Source organism: Ptychodera flava, chromosome 11, assembly GCF_041260155.1.
Source record: "Ptychodera flava strain L36383 chromosome 11, AS_Pfla_20210202, whole genome shotgun sequence".
Taxonomy (NCBI): Eukaryota; Metazoa; Hemichordata; class Enteropneusta; family Ptychoderidae; genus Ptychodera; species Ptychodera flava.
In genome coordinates this window covers 16,112,806-16,125,375 of record NC_091938.1, presented here as the reverse complement: position 1 = coordinate 16,125,375, position 12,570 = coordinate 16,112,806, and the positions used below count along the sequence as shown (strand labels likewise).

Below are 12,570 nucleotides of genomic sequence, written 5' to 3'. Positions count from 1 at the left end.
CAAGCGTGCCTGCTCTGTGCAAGTGCCTCCTGCGCGCAACAGAGGTATACGTCGTTGCCATGGTCGTTGATGAAAGTAAGACTGATTCTATTTCATGGATTTTGCCAATCATGAAACTGCGACATTGAGTCGTAAACATGTGACAAGTTGATGTACTTTTGCAGTTACATGCCCTTGCGTTCCTTGTACTATTTCTCGTTTTTAAAGTCCCGATAAATTGGCCATTATCATGTATCAAAATTCAGTGTAGACTTGTTTTCATACATCCCGTCTGAATTCGCTTTTGTTAGCTTTACTGACATCCAGATACTAGCTGAATGAAAACTAGGCGAAGTATATTATGTCTATGTCTGCCTTTAATTCTATATGGTTAGCGGGACGGCGTGTGGTGCACGTTGCCTGCAATAGTTGCAAAAGTATTAGATGAATGGTCGGTAGTTCGTGCACTTCACCGGCATATGTTACATTACAGGCTTTCAGTGTGCAAGGACAGCATCAAAATTAACTTCAGGAAAACAATTCTTGAACTTTGTACCTCTTATTTCCTACAACCTTGAAACTTCATCAGCTAGTATTGATCTGGACTCGAATGCTTATGATATCGGAAACGTCTTAGGCTGAATACCACCGCAGCCCTAAACTCAGAATGACGGTCCCTCCAGACCGTGCTCAAATGAACTATGACGCTAGCTCACATTATCCTCCGTCTTTCTTTTGACGGCACCGTAAATAAAATATGACATTCAAGTATACAGAAAAGTGAAATAAATTCCATGCCACTGCCGACAAGAAGTAGTTATTTTCTCTGAAGATTCTCGGCCGAACACATAATATAATAATAAATGGCTGCTGAGGAGTGCGGAGCTGGTAACAGACTGACACTCCGGATACCCCTTTACAACAGGGGACAATGAAATTTTTAAAGAGCGCCCTCAGCCGATTATTGTAGTTGACATAAAAACCTTTCGGGTGAGGGATTTCAACAGTTGAAATCTAGAACTTTAGGTCTCAAGGAAAGTGTTGCGATAACACTGGTGAATTTTCATTCTCGTCTTTGAAAGGCGAGTGACCTGTTTCATTGTTTTTGAGGTGTTCATTCTCCTGAGAGGGCTAATATTAGGTTACACTCATTACAGTAATTCATTTTTCATCGACCAAAAACAACATGTGTATAGGCATATCGAGAACGGCGCTGACTGGTAACTGAATATTTGCGTGAAACAATGAAAAACGGACCAGTCAAGTCATGTTAACAATATGCTCTCTCTCTCTCTCTCTCTCTCTCTCTCTCTCTCTCTGAAATCTTACGCCATGCGTGGTTTCAGGTTTCTTTTTAAAAACCGTAACAAACCAGGGATAGTCTGGGAGTGAAATTGGAATCTCAGAACCGTTCATGTCCATTATGCACCTCTTATGGTATAAATCTTTGAGGAATAAAAAAATGATAAATAGGTGGCCAGGGATACCTTTTCACTATTAATACCGAGCTCACAGATTCAGTCGCCTTCTTGAATTCGATGAAACATATACTTAACATACTTGAGCCATTGGACATACATCGTTTATAAATAGAAAGTGTATGATATATGACTCGCAAGGGACAAGGAAAGATAATCGAATATTTATTGAGAAGTTTCTATAACTTACAGCATTGCATGCAATCAATGTAAATACAAACTTGCATATTCAGCTACAAAATACTCTGACTTATCAAGTACTAGTATTTTGCTGTATTTTGCATTTGATAAAAAAAAACCCTACTTCCGAAAGATATTTTTTACAGCAAACAATTATCACATGCTATATATTTTGAAACGTAAATTATGCAATGATCAAGCTCTACAGGTGATTTCACGAATATTACAAATAGGCTGAAGTGGTTGAAAAAAGTATAGAAATGATTTCCCAATACAAAGAGTCAGAGCATGACTCGATAAGTGCATCTCGTGCAACATGATATTTACTTGTGGCACCAGTAAAGCCAGAGAAGCTCACTCTTTTCGAAATATGTAACATCACTTCCCAGTGATATGAAACCAATTCAATTGGTCGCTTCACTGTCGTCATGTTTTGTGATCTAACGCCAATCTTTTGTATACGTAGTTGCAATTGCATTTCAAATTGTATTCTGCCTAAAATTACATAGTCTGGATTACTGATTGTTCAGATGACTTGGGTGTCGTGTCAAAGGTTAAATGTCCTAAACTGAATGCGGTCGGTTATTGTAAACGAAGATACTTTATTTTGTCTCACTACTGTTTGTATACAATGTTAAATAGACATAAGTATGAAGTGAGATTTCAACTGTATACTTTCATCATCACATATCAAAGTTGCCACACTAGTGCACTGAAACATGATCACAATTCTACAAAATAGAAAAAGAATGTAAAAACGGATACAAATGAACATATTGAGTATTAGGTGATAGGTTCCATATAAATACTTTGTCACGGTGTTAAAAACCGGGTATTTTCCCAAGCAGTAAAACATTATCGTTTCATGTTAGTAATGGACCACTCAACTGAAAGTTAGACATAACCGTGAAGTAAACGGTATTGAAAACAAACTTGGACCGTAGACAGTGGAGCGGAAGAAGGACACGCAACTGCGGCTAATATCAAAGGGAAACGGCGACATAGGTTTGTCGTATTTAAAATCGAGGTTACAACCGAGGTTAGTCTGCATTCACAAACAAGGGGCGGGTTTGAGATTCCAAAAAAGTTCCCCGATTTTTTCAAATACCCGCTAACAAACTCACTATGTGTTCAAGTCCCCCCTTCTGACTTGCTATAATTTTGAAGTCCCCCCTCAAAGGAAGGCACAATGTGGCCAATATAGTGCTTCGTCAAAAAATATCAAATCTTAATACACAAGAATCTATTTGGCAAACTATTAACATCCCTGAAAAAAACCCCAAGGTATATCTCTACATTTACATGTATGTGATAATTCATGTAAATGTACTTAGCTTGAAGTGACAGGTAAAGAGTGATTTGTGTACAAAAAATTGATTTTTGGATTTCATCGATAATGTCGATTCACTATACATGGTAGTCTATGAGAAAACTATGAACGCGTATTTTCCAATATAAAACTAGCAATATCGGTTCATTCATAGACCTGTCAGTTGATAACTGATATAAATGTAGTTGATTAGCATAGGGTATTTAAAAGTGCACATGTGTACCAGAATTTAATTTTGGAATTTCGCCGAAAATATTAATCAACTGTACATGGGTGTCTGTGACAAAACTGTGAATAATTTTTTCCCAATTAAATACCTGCAATATTTGTGCATATATGGACCCGAATAATTGACATAATTGTACTTGATTAGAAGAGAGTAGTTTTATGTGCATATGTGTACAAGAAATTTGATTTTGGAATTTCACCAGAAATGTTGATCCACTATACATTGTAGTCTATGGGTAAACTATGAATACATTTTTACAATACAAAACCAGCTAAATCTGTGTATTTATAGACGTTTTATATTGATATTAATGTACTTGATCAGGCTGATGTGGTTACAAGTGCCTTTGTGTGCAAAAAAATTGATTTTGGAGTTTCACTGAAAATATTGATCCACTATATATTATAGTCTATGAGGAAACAACGAAAAACACATAGGTTATTATCTCCCAAATTGTTATTTAAAGGTTGTTTGACCTGAAGCTCCCAGTTGTTATTGATGACACTATGCACTATTCTAAATAGTTTCTATTCTGTCAAAGTCCTCAAAAAATAAAAATGTACATACGGCGACATGAACGTTTGACACTGACCTAGACCAAATGTATTGTCAATGGGAGAATGTTATCAAATAAGTTATCTCTAAAATTGTTATTAAAAGGTTAAGTTGAAAACTTTTAGTCATTATAAAGGACAGTTTTGCACAGCAGAGGGGTTGGGTAAGTAGATATCATAACAACCAAAATCGTTTGCCTCAAAGTGGCTGTTTGGATCATCAATGAGTTGCTTAACATACCCTAAAACCTGCGCCCAAAGGGCGCGCCGAAAATGGAAATTAAAGTGCCAGAAGGTATTTGAAAGGGAATTTGATATTCAATAAATTTTCAAGTCACCCCCTTTGCAATGTCAATGTTTTTCAGATCCCCCTGGCATGTTGTAAGTTTTTTCATCCCCCCTGAAATCTACCACCTTCCCTCTCCAGAGGTGTCTATGAATGCAGGCTTACTTCAAAGAAAATACCGCAGTTGCATGTCCTTCTTCCGCTCTACTGCCCATGCCTGAACATATTATGAGGAAGTAAACTGTAAATGGAAACAAACTTATTCGTAATCGTGAAGTAAACGGTAATCTAAAATTACTTGGACATAGTCTTGAAGTAGGTAAATTGAGAATGGAAACAATTCAAGTTGAAAGAACCTTATCAGAGTAATTTACAGCCAACGATTATGAATTCTTAAGATATTTTATGTGTCTAGAAAAAAATTCTACACAATCTGGGTAACTCGAGCCAGAGAGAAGGAATGAGCAACTTACAGCAACTTATTCAGTAACAGAATGATCTTTGATAATTGATAAACAACTTGAAGTTAATGGTATTTACCGTAACTATGAACACAAATTTCGTCTGGATATTCAACAGTACTGCAAATGTTAAAAACCAGTAAGCGCTTGTAAAAAAAATTATATGTTAATACAGGTGAGTTGAAGATTGCTTTATTCTCCTTAACTCACAATTTGTTAATTGAGTATCATACAAGACTTAGGATGTGGGTCGTCATTTGCGCATGTGCAAGATGTGAATCATGCAACACCATTTGCATATTTCACTTTACAAATCTTTACGAAGGTTAAAACGTTTTAGAAGGGTTTTTCTTATACTTTCGCATTGTATTTACTTCACTATTATTAGATCCGACTAACACTTGGAAAAGATGACTGATTATGAGTCAGAGTGAGAGAACAGTATCTGTAAGAATGCAGCTCTTGCAACCGTATGGATTATTCCGCCATTTAAATTGTTGGCAGAGTACACTCTATAGGTTCAGGTCTAAACTTGCCATTATACCAACTCTAAATAGCAGCCGCTTACAGCCCGTGGCCAAAATACTGCAAGTTACCCACGAGGACAGAGTAGCGCATCGCCCGGCCCGAAGCTGAGGGGAACGTGTGACACTAATGTCCAATACGGTCTATTTACATCTAATACGGCACAACAAATTTTCTTTCGATTTTCGGCCTCACTATTGTACAGCGTGGTCTGAAAATAGATTCCAATAGTACTGTGTAACTCCTCAGAGCGCAAAAAAGATCCTGGAAATGAATACGCAAAGGCACTAGCAAAATGTACAGTGTTTTCGTTATGGGTGTTCAAATTTTATGCTTGTCGATTGTAGAAGTATAATAATTCTTTGTTAGCTTACATAGAAAATGTGGCACAGGTGTGACTGACGACCTACACTCTTTAAAGTTAAATGGTAATGAAACTACTTTACCTACGGCAATGTGGCATAACATTAGTATACAAATGTGGCATAACATTAGTATACAAATGCATTAGTATACAAATGATAGACACAGCACAAAAGAATGTTTGGATGAAACTGCATTCAACATTATTTGTCTTCTCATCGTAAGAAACCAATATAAACCATCCCATGTAGTTGCCTTGCATATTTCTGACATCGAGTGACGCCTCGGCATCTTCGTGTTCTCCAGTTCGATCTACTTCTTCGACCCTAGGATTGCAGGGATAAAAATTTTAGCAAACATGTCATTGACTTGAGTGATTTTGTCGCAGAGTACAGCTGACAACAGTCAATCCTAAATGGTCGATTTCTTTATTTCAATAGCACCTGCATACTTGCTATTAGATTTGGCATTTTCGTTTACGCTTGCAAGTCTCTTAAACAAATGACCTCATTTGCACTCACGGAGCTGATGATTGCGACCAGCGAGGACGCTGGCTATTAAAAAGGTGACAGAGTGTTACGCCTTCCTCATCCCTTCCCCATAACTTCAGCTGTTTAACATTGACTTGTAATCACCTTGACTGACTGCGTTTCTATAATTATTCCCTTGACGATTGGCAGCAGCTGCATGGTTGCGATAACCTCCTAGATTTCCTTTTCAAAGAAGAGTCAAGTTTCCAACTAGTCATGTCCATTTGTTTCACAAAACATATGATGTCACCTATACTTGAACACTATGTTTCGTTTTAAAATTGTCCGATGTTTATTGTCCCAGGCGACAATTTTATTTATTACCTTTCGAAGGGGACAATAGCTATATCTTTCGAAAAACATTTTCATTGCTTTTTTGCAATGTTAGAGGGAACTGAAATGCAAAACAACATCAACAGTTACAGCTAATGGAGTTTTTTAGAATTAGAATGTTTGTTTCCGCTATTTCTACACAGAACATATGCAGTGAACATGTATGCGATCAACAAAAAACACGTATATGCTATAATTGGATGTTGCAATGAGCCGTTATAACCGAATATGTTGCTATAACCAATTATAACCGGTTATGTTGCTATAACCAGTTATTACCAGATATGCTTCTTTGTCAAGAATGCGAGATTACCTGTTTTGCAACCGTGTCTTTCCAACTTTCTTGGAAAGCCATAGCTACAGAAAGGAAATCTGCAACCTTTGACAAACTTTAACGCATGAAGATTACAACAATACACGTGCATTTCCATCACCTTGGTTCTCAGTGGAGAAAATAATGATGTCCATCTTTGTGTACGCTGGAATTGACGATGAATATACTCTTTTTTCCTATAAGATAATTAAAAAAAAAAACCAAAATACAATTGTTACTTTGCAAATGTTTGTGTTAACGACTTTGTGGCAGCATGAGCCAGGTGATCTCTGGTAATGGCTGGTAATGGCTGGTAATGGTAGTGACATTACTCAGTTCAAATCCAATGGAATCAGCTCTAAATACATGTAGTGATGGTAAAGTAGACCATAGCAGAAAAGTTAAGAAGTACTACTTGCCTCTTTTAAAACAAAAGGATGCCACGTCATTTCATTGTTAGGTTTAACATATAGATTTAATTCCCTGTCTCTATCGTCTTTGTTCATATGCCAGTAAATCTTGACGTGTCCTTGGTTTAACACATCTTCGGGGACGATTATCGAGATCAGTTCAGTTTCCGGTTGTTCATCAGGAGTTATCGGTAGAGCTTGTGCATCTTTGAGTGGTGTCAGACAAAACTCAATTGGAAATGAACGGAAGGTCATCAGTGCTGGTGGTATTTCAAGTGAAAACCCGTCAGGCAAAGTTATTTTGGCATCACCTGACCCCTGGAAAGAGAAATATCGTTTGCTGTTTGACACATTGCAATAGCTTGGTTTACCATTGCTCAAGAAGCCAATAACATTATCTCTTCCATAACGTCTTCGATTGTAGCCGCTTAGTATATTTCTCATTTATTGTATGATGAAAATGAACATTATATACATTATCTTAAATTAACATGGTTTGAACTAATCTGGGCTCATTGGATGGTGAAGCAAATGTAAGTTCGTCTGCTTTTCTTTTGAGTTATAAATTTGTTTTATCAGTAATGTGTAATATTGCAACATTAAGCTATAAAGCACCTAACATTTTGAGAAATTTGAAAAATATGAACATCCAATTATGATAAGAACTTTGTATATTTTATGATCCTTGATGTGGCGTTTGTAATTTGTACGTTTAATGTTCAGTGATTTAACGTTTGCGTATATATTCAGTATGTTCTTAATGACTGATCTTCACGCGACATAAATTTTAAATATGGGCATTGGGGTGAGTGTGTCCATGCAAGTTTGAAAAATATACAAATATCTTATAATGAAGTGATGTTGAAGTGCATTTAAATGGTAGTGGAGATTTGCTAATATTGCAACTCATAGCGACACGTTGACATTAAAACTTCCTTATATCTATGAGATGGATTGTACTGTCGAGTAATATCAATATAGGAACTTACCTTGCTAACCCATCGAATAAACCTTTGCACCCTCTGTTGTTTTGGTGTGGGGAGACAGCCACGCGAAGCATACACTAATGCTTTGAAGAGAAGTCAACGAGTTAGTTTTGCACATAGCTTCGTCTGAACAAGCGCAAGCAATGGGGTAACTAATGGTACTATTTAGCCTCAACCGTAAAATATTCATTTGTTACAGGTCAGGGAGTAAAAAATCATTTGTTACAGGTCAGGGAGTAAAATATTCATTTGTTACAGGCCAGAGAGTAAACTATTCATTTGTCACAGGTCAGAGAGTAAAATATTCATTTGTTACAGGTCAGAGAGTAAAATATTCATTTGTTACAGGTCAGAGAGTAAAATATTCATTTGTTACAGGTCAGAGAGTAAAATATTCATTTGTTACAGGTCAGAGAGTAAAATATTCATTTGTTACAGGTCAGAGAGTAAAATATTCATTTGTTACAGGTCATAGAGTAAAATATTAATTTATTTTAGGTCAGAGAGTAAAATATTCATTTGTTACATGTCAAAGAGTAAAATATTCATTTGTTACAGGTCAGAGATAACATCACAACAGGCCAGAGCAACCTCATGTGACGGGCAGCACAGTCAAAATATTGCAAGACAAACCATTGGGCTAATTTCAAAGAAATGATGTATATGTTTTCCATCTATTTACACCCTCATATTGGATAAATTCCTCATGTCAAAAAAACTTTGTCGTCAGTGTGCGGCTGTTGAAGCGTTCAGTTATTAAGGCCGAGGATGGGCCGGCAAATTCAGGAGGAAATTTGGGGTCATGTATTTTTCAAACAGCACAGATGGGGTCAAAAATTCTTGGAATTTCAAGTAAAATTATTCTCTGCATGATTTCAATCATTGAAGTAATTTCTATGTAATCTGAATAAATTAAAGTTTATGTATTATGTATCACATGAACATCTTGCCTTGACAACTCGATACATTCTTGTCTTCCTGTAAATTAAGCTTGCTGAGGGCAAATGAACATTTCCAATTTACTTCTGAAAAATGCATCTATGTGAAAATGCACAATTTCCCTTGGAAGTAAGGCATGATGAAAACGTGGTTGAATGTTACAGAGTTTGCTATCAACCTAGTGACATATCAGACTCAGAGCATTTTGCCGAGGAAGAGGATGGTGATGCTGTAATCGGTAAAATTGGCAGCAGCGCAAGTGATGAAGAACTTTTTGAACCTTCCGAGACACTGTATACATTGAGTACGAGATCTGGAAGAAGAGCAGGATTTTGAAAAAATCTCTTTTGCACTGATTCTATATTGTATCTATGCACCCATAATGGCAAGTGTTATCATTCAAAACGGGTTTAATATTTGAACTTGCTGAAGCAATATTGGGGAGGGGGGTGTGTCATTACATTATTGTCATCTTGAAATGGGGTCATCGATTTGGGGGGCAAAGGGAAGGGGATTCACTTATTTTGACTGATGCGCAGGACGAATTTACCGGCACATCCCCAGCAATAATAATAAATGCTCCCTTACACAGCAAGGCAACTAGGGGCAGATTTCAGTACATGCCTGTAACAAGGTCTGATCAGTACCTGTAACAGTCCCTAACAAATAACCTCTGTTACAAGACCTGTAAAATTGGTCGGATATCAGTGGTGTATGAACAGGTCTGTATCAGGCCTGGTACTAAATACGATGGTTTCAAAGGAATGTATTACACAGTGACGTAATTTCTGAGTATATCCAGTGCAGTGACCACATGATTAAAATATCGATGTGCAAACATGTGGTGTGTCAGTGTTGAATATACAGGGCCTGTTAGAGGGTCTGAAAATCTATCAGATTTCAGAGGTGTACATGTTAAGAAAAATGGGCCAGTCTCGATGACAGAAAAGAATACAGGCATAATTATGTGCATATTAAAAAAATTATTGACCCTGTTACAGGTTTGTATTCACATTACTGTGTACAGTCCTGTAAATACAGTGGTGGGACAGGCAGAAATGTCAGGCCCTGTCACATCATTGTATCCACAGCACTGTATATAGCCATGTCATCACAACACTGGCCACCGACCTGTACATCTGCCCCTGTCACAGCATGCAATGGGACGTCTTTGCTGACACAGACCTGTACCATGGGGTTGTGTGACTTGTGTCAGGGTCCGTACAGGGCCTGTCACAGGGGCAATTGCATTTTTTGCTGTTTATGTGGAGATGTTACTGTAGTGTATTCAATTACAAATATCTTTAGTTACCTGAGTCCCTTGATTTAGGTCTTGAAGTCACCACAAAACGGATAGTTTCCGAAAGCTGTATTAACATTTGAAACAGACCACTTACCCCCTGTGGAGAGGAAAATAGCATGCCATTACAACAATTATTACGAAAAGGATGAATCGTCATATCGTTGATTAAACCAGCAATTGACCGAAAACACCACCATTTTGTTTCAATATTGACATAGAAGGGGAAAGAAATATGCAAAGTTAGGCCTGAATGCCGAGGCAAAAGGCGTGCCGTATTTCCTATATCGGATACGGCAATAAGAGGATATATTTGCACCAAGAATAATGACATTTACACGATAGGTAAACAGAATATTCTTTGTTGTGGTTTCAAATATTTAGTTACAGATTTTGTATAAGTTCCCAGAGACGAAGTCTGTGGAATTTATACATTGGACTTATTGCCTCCCTGCTTGTGTCCACGGAATCATTTCTCAGACGTACCCCAAACGCGTTTTCTTTCAAACTTTGCACGAAGGTAATGTACTATAGGGCACGTATGCTCGTCAGTTTGTTTCGAAATATGATCAAATGTGATTTTCCGTGCAAGGAAATATTACCCGAACGCATGTCTACGCAGATTTTCTTCAAACTTCACATTATTTGTTACAGTGCTATATGGTGCGCATGTCAATTGCAAGTTATTCGTCACTACAGTACATGTCGAATGATTTATGACACTGCTACTTACACCAATTATCTAAATAACTTAAGGGACGAGGAGGGGGAAGGAAAAGAGATAAGGAAGGGATTACGTTTCATCTTTTCATGCGAGAAAGGCAGATGCCAAGATTCTGTATCAATTTATCATAAATGAAGGTGTGAATGTTGAGGAAAATTACAAAACGAACACAGACATACCGTTGTGAAAACCGATCTAGACCAATTTCTTGTGTTGTCCTTTACCCTAAAGGAATAATATCCATATGAGGGATAGTTGGTGTTGTGCCACTGAAGTGTGACTTTAGAATCTTTCACCAGACATGTTTCGTCCACTGCATACAGTTCTATGATTTCCGAGACCACTTCCTCTTGATATTCAAGCCTCAGACTTGGATCATCGTCCAGAAGTCTGTAGTGGCATGTTACTGGATTGAGAATTGATGACTGTGGTACGTACAGTGTAAAATTATCGCGGATGGGCAGTTGTACGCATGGCGACTCGTTGTGAAATCTCTAAAAAAGAAAGGGGACGATAAGAAAATAACAAGTTCCTTGATATGTGATATTGAAAGTCGATATCTTTTAAAACCACGAGACGTTGGACGTATAGCCTTACTAAAATATACAATCGCTCTCTAAATGTTGTTGATTTAAGGTGCGTGTCAACTTATGTGATTTGGAGACTTCTTAAACTGAATTGTCAGAAGCTCAATTAACATTTATAGACATAATCCGGACACATTCACGACGGTAAGTAGGCCTGCCAATATTGAAGTATAAATGCTTTTCTTCTTAGAGGTTAAGTCATTTTGAAAATATTACCCCTTGTGTAGAAGAAATTGTTTCCAAGGATAAGCTTTCACGATCAGCGTCTGTACTAATATCTTTTCCCTTTCTGTATCTCCTTTGATCAATTTCATCACTTTGCTTGGTATCTGAAATCGCTGCTTTACTGCCTTTGTTGGTGTCAGATTTGTCAATGACGCCGTCACTACGTTCAGACTGTTCCTGAAGACCAAAGAACTCTCATTAATCGCAGGGCAGATTAACTTCACACAGATAATACTTTTTACCAAATCTTCTCTCAACTAACGATGTCATTGAGCTAATAACTCTCTTACTCGCCTATACACGACAATTTTGATCAACATAAAATTACAGCAATTGGATTATTTTCTTTAAAGACGTACTTCATGCCAAATATTTCATTTTTTGTGTTTTACTTGTGCATACATAAACGATAATTCCATAACAATCTCACAAGGAGAACTGGTTCATATTGCAAGGTCAATACATCGAAGTTGCATGTAACCAAAATGTTCACCTTTGGTTGTCAGGGTGGACTTTCGAAATCATTTGCACTACGCAAAGCCTAATGTGTACCTAAACTAAAAGAAAAGTTTGGTCACACTATGGTTGAACATTTTCAGACTATGAGTATGATATTTTTGACGAAATATTCCCGATGTTCCTTATAAGGAATACCGGGAATATTTCTGATTCCTGGCCAATAAACTTCGCATTCCACATTATTTGTGTTGTGCACTTTTGTCTCGGAGCGGAGACGCGGGTATTTTGTTGTCACTACCCTATTTGTTGATCCGTCCCGTTTAGTATTTAGATATAACGAAAGGCATTAGACATCCAGCGTGGGTTCATTTTCCCCGTC

At 37.3% G+C, this 12,570-nt stretch overlaps 1 long non-coding RNA gene across 1 annotated transcript; it reads right to left on the bottom strand.

Moving 5' to 3' along the window:
• Positions 1 to 7,959: 7,959 nt before the first annotated feature.
• LOC139143053 (uncharacterized) lies at positions 7,960 to 11,420 on the bottom strand. The gene is made up of 3 exons (XR_011554508.1): positions 11,100 to 11,420; positions 10,209 to 10,296; positions 7,960 to 8,040 (listed from the first exon to the last, which is right to left on the bottom strand). It is a non-coding gene; the product is annotated as an uncharacterized lncRNA (long non-coding RNA).
• Between the last annotated feature and the right edge of the window lie 1,150 nt (positions 11,421 to 12,570).